Raw genomic sequence first — 11,892 nt, 5'->3', positions numbered from 1 at the left:
TAAATTTCAGAATTCCAGCTCAACCGATTCACCCAAATCGAAATTTTTTTCAAATTAAGTACCATTTAGTACTTTTCGTGCACATAAGTAAACATTTCGCCAGTTACGTTAATTTCAAATTTCAGGATTCCAGCTCCAAATTCAAATTGTACTAAATTTTATTGCCATTTAGTACTTTTCGCATACATAAGTACACACTTCAAGAACCACTTCCTTGCATCGACTCTACTACTCAACCTTGATTCCATTACCAAATTTAATGTTTTTAGCTCTAACAGTTCCCATGATAGGAAATGACCCTCATTCTAAATTTAAGACTTCTAGATCTTTTACCTCTCTGTACTTTTCGTACTGTTCTAATGCGAATTTCGGAAATAGGATTTGATGAATCGTTACTTTGCGATGTAGTCTCTTAAATGGGCCTTTTTATACCCTTCACCATAGTATGGAGGGTATATTAAGTTTGTCATTCCGTTTGTAACACCTCGAAATATACATTTTAGACCCCACAAAGTATTCATATATTCTTGATCAGCACAAAATTCTATGTCGATTTAGCGATGCTCGTCTGTGTGTCTTTTCGTCCGTCCGTCTGTCTAGCCTGCGAACGAATTGAAGTAGGTTCATAAAAATGTATTCAAATTTGTGTTTGGTCCGAATGATTTTTGGTATTAGGCTACATAGGTCCACGTTTAGGTCCAACATAACGGTAACTCCCCATATTCGGAATTTTGATGATATCAGCTACCTTATTCACCGAAACTTTTTAAAATTTTCGTATATGCAGTTCGTAACGGGAACTACAGCCTGTGACGAAAAATTGCCTATGCTGGTCCAGGAGTTCGTATAGCCCCCATATAACGGCACCTCTCTATATTTTCGGTATTTTAATGAGTTTAGTGAAATTACTCGCCTGAATTGTTTCAAATTTCGTGTTTGAAGTTAATAATTGGTACTAAAGCCTGCCACTGAAAATTGTCTTTTGCAGGTCCACGTCTTCCTATAGGTCCCCTAAACATCGGTATCTCCCTATATTCGATAGTTTGATGATTTTAGCGACATTGTTCACCGGAATTGTTTCTAATTCCGTAATAAATGTTCGTAATGGGTACTAGAGCCTGTGACTGAAAATTTGCCATGCAGGACCAAGTCTTCGTATAGCCCCTGTGTAACAGTAATTTGATGTTTGTGCGACACTATTCACCGGAATTGTTTCGTATTTGAATATTTTAATGGCCTGTGATGAAAATTGCTAATGTACATCAATGTTTTCGTATAGACCCCAATATAACGGTAACTCGCTATATTTTGTATTCTTAAGGTTTTAAGAGAATTGCTAACGGATTTTTTTAATTTCCAAATTCGTTCTTTTTGTTGTTGGGGGTATTCAAAGTTCGGTCCGGCCTAAATTACTGCTTTTTATACCCTCCACCATACTATGGAGGGTATATTAACTTTGTCATTCCGTTTGTAACTCCTCGAAATACTCATGTCAGACCCAACAAAGTATATATATTCTTGATCAGCGTAAAATTCTAAGTCGATTTAGCCATCTCCGTCTGTCTGTCTGTCTGTCTGTTGTAATCACGCTATCTCTCGAACGAATTGAGATAGAAGGCTAAAATTTGAGATAGAAGGCTAAACATGTTTATTTTTCCAGTAGGCAGGTTAAGTTCGTAAATGGGTCATGTAGGTCCACGTCTTCGTATAGCAACATATAACGGTACCTCCCTATATTCGGTATTTTGATGATTTTAGATCCATTATTCACCCGAATTGTTTAAAATTACGTATTTAGAGTTCGTAATGGGAACTACAGTCTGTGACAGAAAAATGTCTATGCAGGTCCAGGTCTTCGTATAGCCCCCATATAACAGTACCTCCCAATATTCGGTATTTTGATGATTTTACCGCCATTATTCACCGGAATTGTCTCAAATTACGTATTTTGAGTTCGTAATTGGAACTACAGTCTGTGACAGAAAAATGTCTATGCAGGTCCAGGTCTTCGTATAGGCCCATATATCAGTACCTCCCTATATTCTGTATTTTGCCGATCTTAGGTACAATACCCACCGAAATTGTTTGAGATGTGTTATTTGAAGTTTGCAATGGATGCTACAGCCTGCGACAGAAAATTGTCTGTGCAGGTCCAGGTGTTCGCACAGCTCCGATATAACGGTACCTCCCAATATACGATATTTTGATGATTTTAGCTACATTATTAACCGTTTATTTAAAGTTTCGAATTTGAATATGGTAATGGCTAATGGAAACAATGTCTATGTAGGTCCACATCGTATAGACCCCAATATAACGGCAATATTCGGCATTTTTAAAATTTAACAGAATTTTTTAAGGATTTCATTTTTTTTTTAAATTTCCAAATTAGTTCCAATGGTGGAGAAAATATAGAATTTCGCCGCATAGTGTAATGTACCCGTAGAATAACACATGACTTCCATCTGTTTCTTTTACAGCCAAACAACATACAGCCCCAAGTCTCTTCAAACCGCCAACAAATTACATACATACCTCTATGACAGATAACATCAAATAATATTGATTGCTGGCCATTTGGAAGGTCCAAAACCAAACCAAAAAAGAAGAGAGGCTCACCAAAAACCTAAAACTTTTAATTTATAATCCACATAATAATAGCTGTTATTCAATGTTGCTGCGATTTGCTGCTAACATCGATGGTTCGACGTTGTTAACGAACATTGTTAACATTTATAAATTACTAATAATTATTAAAACCCCTCATCATCATCGTCGTCGACATCGTCAGCGGCTTTGTCAGATTTTTGTTATCACTTTGCCGCACATTGAAACACGTAAGTCAATCATTTTTTCATAGTTTGTAGTTCGTTGTGGTTGCTTTGCTCAACATTCCATTACCGATTTCCCCGCTCCCCACAAATCATTATTAATTATTGGCTTTTAATCATAAACGGCGCCGCCGAAGCAATGGCGTTGTTATTAACACGCCACCCAAAATAAAGTCAATTGCTTTAAGCCAAAAAAAGGAAAGAAAGAAGAAAAAAATGCAGGGGTTGTGGCTGGTTGGAATAAAACAAATGTTGGCACGCTTCCAGCCAGCCAGATTTGTTGTTGGGAATTCATTTCGATTTTTGAGGATTCTCCCAGTTTGAGGTGTTGTAGTATGCCGTTTTTTGTTTTTGGTGTTGACATTAACTAATTTATGTGGGAATTTTTTATTAACAAAATTATCGGTTGTCAGTCGAAAAAATATCAATGATTGCACATCCAAATTGCCATGAAATTCAGAAAAAAAAAACAGATAAAATTTGAAACTGACATGGGCATTTTATGTTGTGTTGATTTTTGTTTTTGTTACGATTTCCAGGTAATTGACCTTGCCTGAAACGTAGGTATTGGACTAAATACCACTTCTTAAAGTCATAAATGATGAATAACATTTATGTGAATCATATGAATGATTTGTTTTGGTAGTATTTCTTGGGATTTGTTGGCTTTGTTATTCCATTCAATAACATTTCATTGAAAAGTATTGAATTTAAATCAATGCTTATTTTAAATGTTTTCAAAAATCTTCAATTTAAGAGGGAAATATTAACGACTTCCGAATATGGTTATGGGAAGTTCAACTTATAGTTGAGGTAATCAATAACCGTCACCTTTTTCATTGATACCTCCATCCCTTTACATTACCTATGAGGTAAAGTACCTTACTTTACAAGCAATGAGTATTGACAGCAGGGAGTAATTTTTATACCCTACACCACATAGTGGTAAGGGTATTATGTCTTTGTGCATTTGTTTGTAACATGGAGAAGGAAACGAGATAGACCCATAGTTACTTTTGAGAACCTTCATAGAATCACTTTCTGAGTCGATTTATGCATGTCAGTCCGTCCGTCCGTCTGTCCATGTATTCTTGTGAACAAAATGCAGGTCGCATTTATTATCCGATTGAGATGAAATTTTCCAAACAATATTTTTTTAGCCCAAGGACGAACCCTATTGAAATTGGAGAGAATCGGATCAAATTTAGATATAGCTCCCATATATATCTTCATCCGATTTCGGGTTAAATATGCACCAAATGTCCACTATCAGTCCAAATTACCTGAATTTTGGCACACCCAACCGAGTTCGGCCTAGAAGCAAGTATATCAAATTTGGAGAAAATCGGTTCAGATATAGCTATAGCTCCCATATATATCTTTCATCCGATTTGATCTTTAAGTCCCTCACATTCCTACTATGCACTCCACAACCGTGGTATTTTGTACCAGGTATTAGATGGAGCACAGAAATAGCTGTTTTAAATTTTATCGAAATCGGTTCAGAGTTGGATATAGCTCCCATATATATCTTCATCCGATTTCGGGTTAAATGTGCACTAAATTGTCAATATCAGCCCAAATGGCCCGAATTTTGGCACATGTGACCGAGATTAGCCTTAAAGCAAATACAACAAATTTGGAGAAAATCGGTTCAGAAACAGCTATAGCTCCCATATATATGTTTTATCCGATTTGGTGTTTAAGCCTCTCACATTCGTAATATGCACTCCACAAGAATGATATTTGGTACCAGATATAAGATACAGCCCAGAAATAGCTGTTTGTAATTTTATCGAAATCGGTTCAGATTTGGATATAGCTCCCATATATATCTTCATCCGATTTCGGGTTAATTGTTCACCAAATGACCGATATAAGTCCAAATGGACTGAATTTTAGTACATCGGACCAAATTCAGCCTAGAAGCCAGTATATCTAATTTAGTGAAAATCGGTTCAGATATAGATATAGCAACCATATATATGTTTCATCCGATATAGTGTTTTAGTCCCTTACATTCGTAATATTCACTCCACAACCGTGATATTTGGTACCAGGTATTAGATGGAGCACAGGAATAGCTGTTTTAAATTTTATCGAAATCGGTTCAGATTTGGATATAGCTCCCATATATATCTTCATCCGATTTCGGGTTAAATGTGCAGTAAATGGTCAATATCAGCCCAAATCACCTGAATTTTCGTACATAAGACCGAATTCAGTCTAGAAGCTAATACGTCAAATTTGGAGAAACCCGGTTCAGAGATAGCTATAGTTCGTAAAATGCACGATAGAATTAGATAGATTTTGATTTTGTACCAAATATCTCATAGAGCTCTGAAATGTCCTGTATAAACCTTTTTACGAGAGCTCTACTAAATATGCATAGTGGTGTAGGGTATCATATAGTCGGCCCCGCCCGACATTTGAGCTTTCCTTACTGGTTTCAGAATAAAAAACTTAAATTCACTAGTTTAATTTTCATCATCGGCACAACAAAAAATGGAGACCGATAAAAAAAGACGTAAAAAATTGGACGGGCTGACTATATGATACCCTACACTACTATGTGTATTTGAAGAGCTACCTGTAACAAACAAACGTCGATTTTGAACAATTTTGCTAGAAATGTGTATTTAGACTTTTTTGGGCATAGAGAAACATTTTACAGCAAATGACAATGTAAGTACATAGTCCCCATTTATATAATCCCTATATATGGTACCTTCCAGGCTCAACAATTTTAACCCACATCGTTCAATCGTTCAATTTTCAAAGAAAATATTTTATTGCACAGAAAGAGAAATGATGATCCAATTTTGCTCCAACATTACAAATCCTTATATTTCCATCAGTGATAGGTCAGGTGCAAAAATGGATAATATCGGTCCACCCCATTAAGTACCTCCCCCACAAAGGGTAAAAATTTCGGCCTATTCCTTCTGGTACCTCCCCCACAGAATGTCGAAATTTTGAATAACCTTTAAGCTCATAAGACGCGAAATTAAAATCCGATTCTATTCAGACTTGGCACATCTGAATATTTCTATCAACACAGGAGATCGGACCATTTCTTCTGGTACCTCCCCCACAAAGGGATCAAAATTATGAATATCCACGAAGCTCTTAAAACGCGAAATTAACATCTGGGTCCATTCAGACTTGGTAAATCTCAATTTTTCCATCAACATAAGATATGTTATAGAGATGGTAGAGATCGGACCATTTTTTCTGGTGACTCCGCCACATGGGGTTCAAGATTTTTAAAAACGAAATGCTCAAAGAAAACGAAATCTTCGAATTTCACACACATCCAAACATTTTTACTAAGACAAGAACAGTTGTGAAGATAATATAAATCTGCGAACACCTTATGGTACCTCACCCACACAGAGTCACAATTTTCAGTACTTTTATATGTCGTAACTAAATTAAGTTGAATAAGCCAAAATCCATCTTATTTGGGCTGAACTTGGATTAAGATTTTTATGGGGAACTATATCCAAATCTGAAGGGTATTTCATAGCTGTATCTGGTATGTAGTACCATATATCGTTCTTGTGTATACTATGCATGCGGGGGTCGAAAAATTTTAAGACAAGTCCGGTAGAAAATGTGGCAAAAAAAACATCAAGACACCGAATATCGGGAGGTACCGTTTTATGGGGGCTATACCAAAACCTAAACCTATACATATTAAGTTGCGCCACCGGAGCTAGAACCCATTATGAACCACAAATGAAATTTTTTAGACAAATCCATGAGAAAATGTGCACAAATTATCAAAATACTGAATATCCGGAGGTACTATTTGTGGGGGTGCAAATATCACGATACCACCAATATTCTGTATTTTGATAATTCTAGTCACATTTACCCACGAAATTCTCTCAAATTTGGTATTCAAGAAGATACCGTTATTTTGGGGTCTATATGAAGATGTGGACCTGCATAGGAAATTTTCTGTCACAGCCTGTAGTACCCGTTACGAACTGCAAATACGAAATTTGAATCATTTGCGGTGAATAATTTCGCTGAAGTTTTTAAAATACCGAATATAGGAAGACCCCGTTATATAGAGGCTATACCAAGTGCTAGACCTGAATAGCCAATTTACTGAAACGGGCTGTAGTACCCATTACGAACTTCCATTGAAAAATTTGAAACAATTCCGGTGAATTATGTCGTTGAAATTATATGGGGACTACACGATAACCTAGACCTGATTAGGAAATTTTCTGTCACAGACTGTAGTATCCATTACGAACTGCAAAACGAAATTTGAAACAATTCCGGTGAACAATGTCCCTAAAAGCATAAAAATACCGAATATAGAGATTAACAGTTATATGGGGGCTATATCCAATCGTAAACCTAAGACACATCTGAGTAAAACATTATCAACCTACTTCTTTTCGTTCGAAAGCCAGAGTGATTTCCACACATAAACAGACGGACGGACATCACTAAATCGACATAGAATTTTATGCTGATCAAGAATATATATACTTTGTGTGGTCTAAAGCGTATATTTCGAGGTGTTACAAACGGAATAACAAACTTAATATACCCTCCATACTATGGTGGAGGGTATAAAAATACGAGGGAGCGGGAATTAGCCCCCTCGACTTAGGCTACCTTGCGATTTAAACTTTCAAAACGCCCATATATGTGTCTTCAATTTTTATACCCTCCACCATAGTATGGAGAGTTTGTCATTATGTTTGTAACACCTCGAAATATACTTTTTAGACCTCCCGATTTTAGCGAGATTATCTACCGGTATTGAAACTTGGATTGGGCCAAAAATTATGTAACACCTCGAAATGTTGGTTTCCCACATAGGGAAGTATATATGGATCTTCCTATCTCGCCGAGCTGAGTCGATCTAGCTATGTATGTCCGTCCGTCCGTCTGTCCATGTTAATTTGTAATCACTTTACATGTCGCAATTATGGCTCGATCTTCATGAAATTTAGAATGGAAGTGGGGCTAGGGTCAGAATGGAACCCTATTTCTTTTGGAGATGATCGCATAATATTTAGTGGTTAAAATGAACCAAAAACTGAATTTGCAGTTGTTCTACAGGTCGCAATTATAGACCAATCGACGCGGAAGTTAGTATGGAGCTAGAGCTTAGGGCTGGGCAAAAGTCTTCCAATTTTGATGGTTATCGAGTAATATTTAGTAGGTGTAATAGGCCACAACATTTGTGTTAAATTAAAGTCAAATTTTCCATTAAACCACGAATATTTTTAATCCCGGCGAAATCACAAATAGATGAACAGGTCAATTCTGACCGTTACGTAGATGCCGATAGTAATAATATCGGATATATATAGCGAAATATATAAATTGTGTGTATACAAAGGAAAGGGATGTTAGTTAGAATGCTTATATCTCAAGAATGACTGGACCGATTTTGACAAATTTTGTCAATTCGGAATGTCCTCTTGGCAAAAAATATTTAAAAATTGGTTTTTTTTAGCATTTTGTGACAATTTTTTTATTTTTTCATAATTTTTTATCGCATGCGATTTTTTCAATTTGACTTATAATATGAAGTGTATATTTTGTAATTATCATCCGATCCTCACCCAAATTTTATCTAGGGTAGGGTTAGGCTCAGAAGGGCTAGGCCTATTGTTTTCAAAGATGTTAGCAATATATTTAGGGGTTGAAATGGACCAACAACTAAAAATTTTCTTGATTTTGCAGCCGTTATAAAGGTCACAAATAGAAACCAAAGGACACGAAATCTTGCATAAAGTTAGAGTTTAGATCAGCGGGTACAATGGACCTCTAATTTTGTGTGAAAACAAAAAATACCAGCATTATTTACAGGCGATATCTGAAATACACAAAAGGCGAACTTCTGGCTTTTTTATGCTGATTTCGTTGAGGAATATAGCCAAATATCGTAGACAAGAAAATCATGTAGATGAGTCTAAATTTGGAGATACAGAAATGTTTTTCCGATCACACAATTGAAGCCAATCGACACGCCTGTGAAGAGAGTTAAGGACAGGGAAGAATTCTAGCATTTTGGATGACCATTGGATTATATTTAGCTGTAAAATGGACTACAACAACTAACAGCCCGACGGAGTGCATAAATGTTGGGCAAAATTCCCTGGTCAAAATCCTAATTTCAAAAGCGAAATCTTCCAATATGGATTTGGACATAAGGGGGCTTCTAACATATTGTAGTGTTGTAGGGTATAACATAGTCGGCCTCGTACGACTATAGCCTTTGCTTACTTGTTTTAAACTACATTATTCACCGAAATTGTTTAAAATTTCGTAGTTGAAGTTCCTCATAATTGCTACAGACTGTGACCGAAAATTGTCTATGCAGGTCCATCTCTTCGCGTCCATATTATGGTATCTCCCTTTATTCGGGATTTTAATGTTTTAGCTATATTATTCACTGATTTTTTTTTTTTTCAATTTTCGCATTAGAATATTGTAATGGCTTATGACTAAAGTTGCCTAACAGGTCCACGTCGTCGTTATTTTAAGATTTTAACTGAATTCTTAACGAATTATATATTTTTGAAAAATTGTTAAATTCGTTAAAAATGGTGGGGGCTATTCAAAGTTCGGCCCGTCCGAATTTACAGCTTTTTTTACTTTTTAGCGCCCTTTCACAACCTGCTGCGGTTTCCCTGTAATTATCGAAAAGGTTGAGTTTTGAGTTTCATTTTCAAAACCGTTTTTCCAACCCGATTCATGCAATGGTGTTTGTAACAGATGTTTTCATATTTTGATTGTCATCTTTATAACCCATTAATCCGGTTTGGTAGTTCCTCTTACCGAACACGTTTTATGGCCATTATTAAAAGGCCACAAATCTCATAAATATCAAATCAAAATGGAAAATTCATGGCACTCAGCCACACAGCCGTTGCTTTTCCCAAAAGGTGAGAAACAATTAAAGAGTCGTCTGTCCTTCCGTCCTACTGCCAAATGGAATTTGACGTTATTTTCTTTTAATTCGCTAAGGCAATGATTGGCCACATGTTTGGAGCCACCATTGCCCAAAGCCACCATTCAAATTGGATAAATGGTGTTAGGAGCATCATCGGCGAGCTGGGTGCACGACCATGTTTTGTGGAATTCACTTTCATCTTCAGTAGTGTTTTGTTGTTGTTGTTGTGTTTTTCATTCACCGGTTGACACGTTTTGTGGCAGGTAGGAAGATGTGCACTCCATGATGAGGATGGGAAATACCGGAAACCTTAATGCAATTTACAATTTTATCTATGTTGCCGGTGCATTTTTTTTTCTGTTCGCTGTTGTATTGAAGACATCATCGATACATAATAAGGAAATTGATGATGACGACGAAGACGGCGATCATGATGACGATTATGCAATAGAAGTTGGGGCAAGTTGGTTGCAACCAAAAATGTTGTGACTCCATAATGGGAAGCGTGTGAGGTAAACAAAAGCGAAAGGTTATCGCTGTGACGTGATGTGCTGGTTGGATGGCTGGCAGGAAGGAAATCACAACATTTAAATTTGGAGACAAAGGTCCTTGGCTGGATGGAAAGAAGATGGATGGATGGATGGAGAAATGGATGAATATTTTGCGCTTAGATTGACTGGGAAGTTTTGTGTAAGATCATGTTGGCTACATGTTGTGTTTGATGTTCACATGTCTCTCCTAACCTGTTTGTGATGAAATAGTTATACCCTATAACACTATGTGTTGGGGGTATTATAAGTTTGATTGGGCCAGAATTTATGTAACACCTCGAAATATTGATTTCCCATATAGGAAAGTATATATGGATCTTCCTAGCTCGCCGAGCTGAGTCGATCTAGCTATGTATGTCCGTCCGTCCGTCTGTCCATGTTAATTTGTAATCACTCTACAGGTCGCAATTACGGTCCGATCTTCACGAAATTTAGAATGTAGGTGGGGCTTGGACCAGAATAGAACCCTATTGATTTTGGAGATGATCGCCAAATGTTTAGGGGTTGAAATGGACCAAATACTGAAAAAATGTCGGATTTTGCAGAAGCTATACAGGTCGCAATTATAGACCAATCGACGCGGAATTTCGCATGTAGCTGGAGTTTAGGGAGGGAAAGAAGCCTACCATATTGGGTGGTCATCGGATAATATTTAGCGGGTAAAATAGACCATATCTTTTGTATTGAAAAAATTTTTCATCAAACCGCGAATATTTTAAATCCCGGCAAAATCACAAAGCCATGACAAGGTTACTCCTAATCTTTACATTGATGTTAACATCCAACAAATCGGATATATAGCAAAATATGTGCGACATATATGTCTATCAAAGAAGATATGCTTGAAAGATCTCTTATATGTCGAGAACGGCTGAACTGATATCGACAGTTCTCATTAATTCAGAATGGCCTCTTGGCAGGAAAGAAAAAACGTCTAAAAAATCGCATAAAAATATCTCTCTAAAGATGAAAATATTGATTTTGTAATATTTTCTCATATTTTTTCAATTTTGTCATATTTTTGGCATATTTTCATTTTGAATTAAACATTTGGTAATATTTCTACAGCTTACAAAACTAAGTAGTTAGGATATCAGGATATCATATACAGATCGGATTTATGGCCCGATCCTTACGAAATTTTGCATGGGGATAAGATGAGGGTCAGAATAGAAGCCTACTCTTTTTGGAGATGATCGCCATATATTTAGGGGTTGAAATGGACCAAAAAACTGCAAAATTGTCGGCAGGTCGTAATTATCGCCCAATCCTCACGCACATTTGAATGGGGGTTACCGGACATTGCAAAAGCCAAGCAGTTTCTAATGGCCATCCAAAAATATTCAATGTGTGAAATAGTTTGCCAACTTTTGTAGACAAAATACGAAAATGTCCATTCCAGAGACTTTTTGGAGAATTCACAAATACAGGAAAGACGCACTTCTGACTATTTCGTTGAAGAATATAGTCAAATGTCTGTATCTCATATAGGTGCGTTTCAGTCAAAAACCAATAATAAATGTTAATCTTTTGCCACTTCTGAGAGATTATAGGTCTTTGGGAAATATTGGTTCCA

This window comes from Musca domestica, unplaced genomic scaffold (genome assembly GCF_030504385.1).
Source record: "Musca domestica strain aabys unplaced genomic scaffold, Musca_domestica.polishedcontigs.V.1.1 16, whole genome shotgun sequence".
Taxonomy (NCBI): domain Eukaryota; kingdom Metazoa; phylum Arthropoda; class Insecta; order Diptera; family Muscidae; genus Musca; species Musca domestica.
This window is presented reverse-complemented; position numbering follows the sequence as displayed.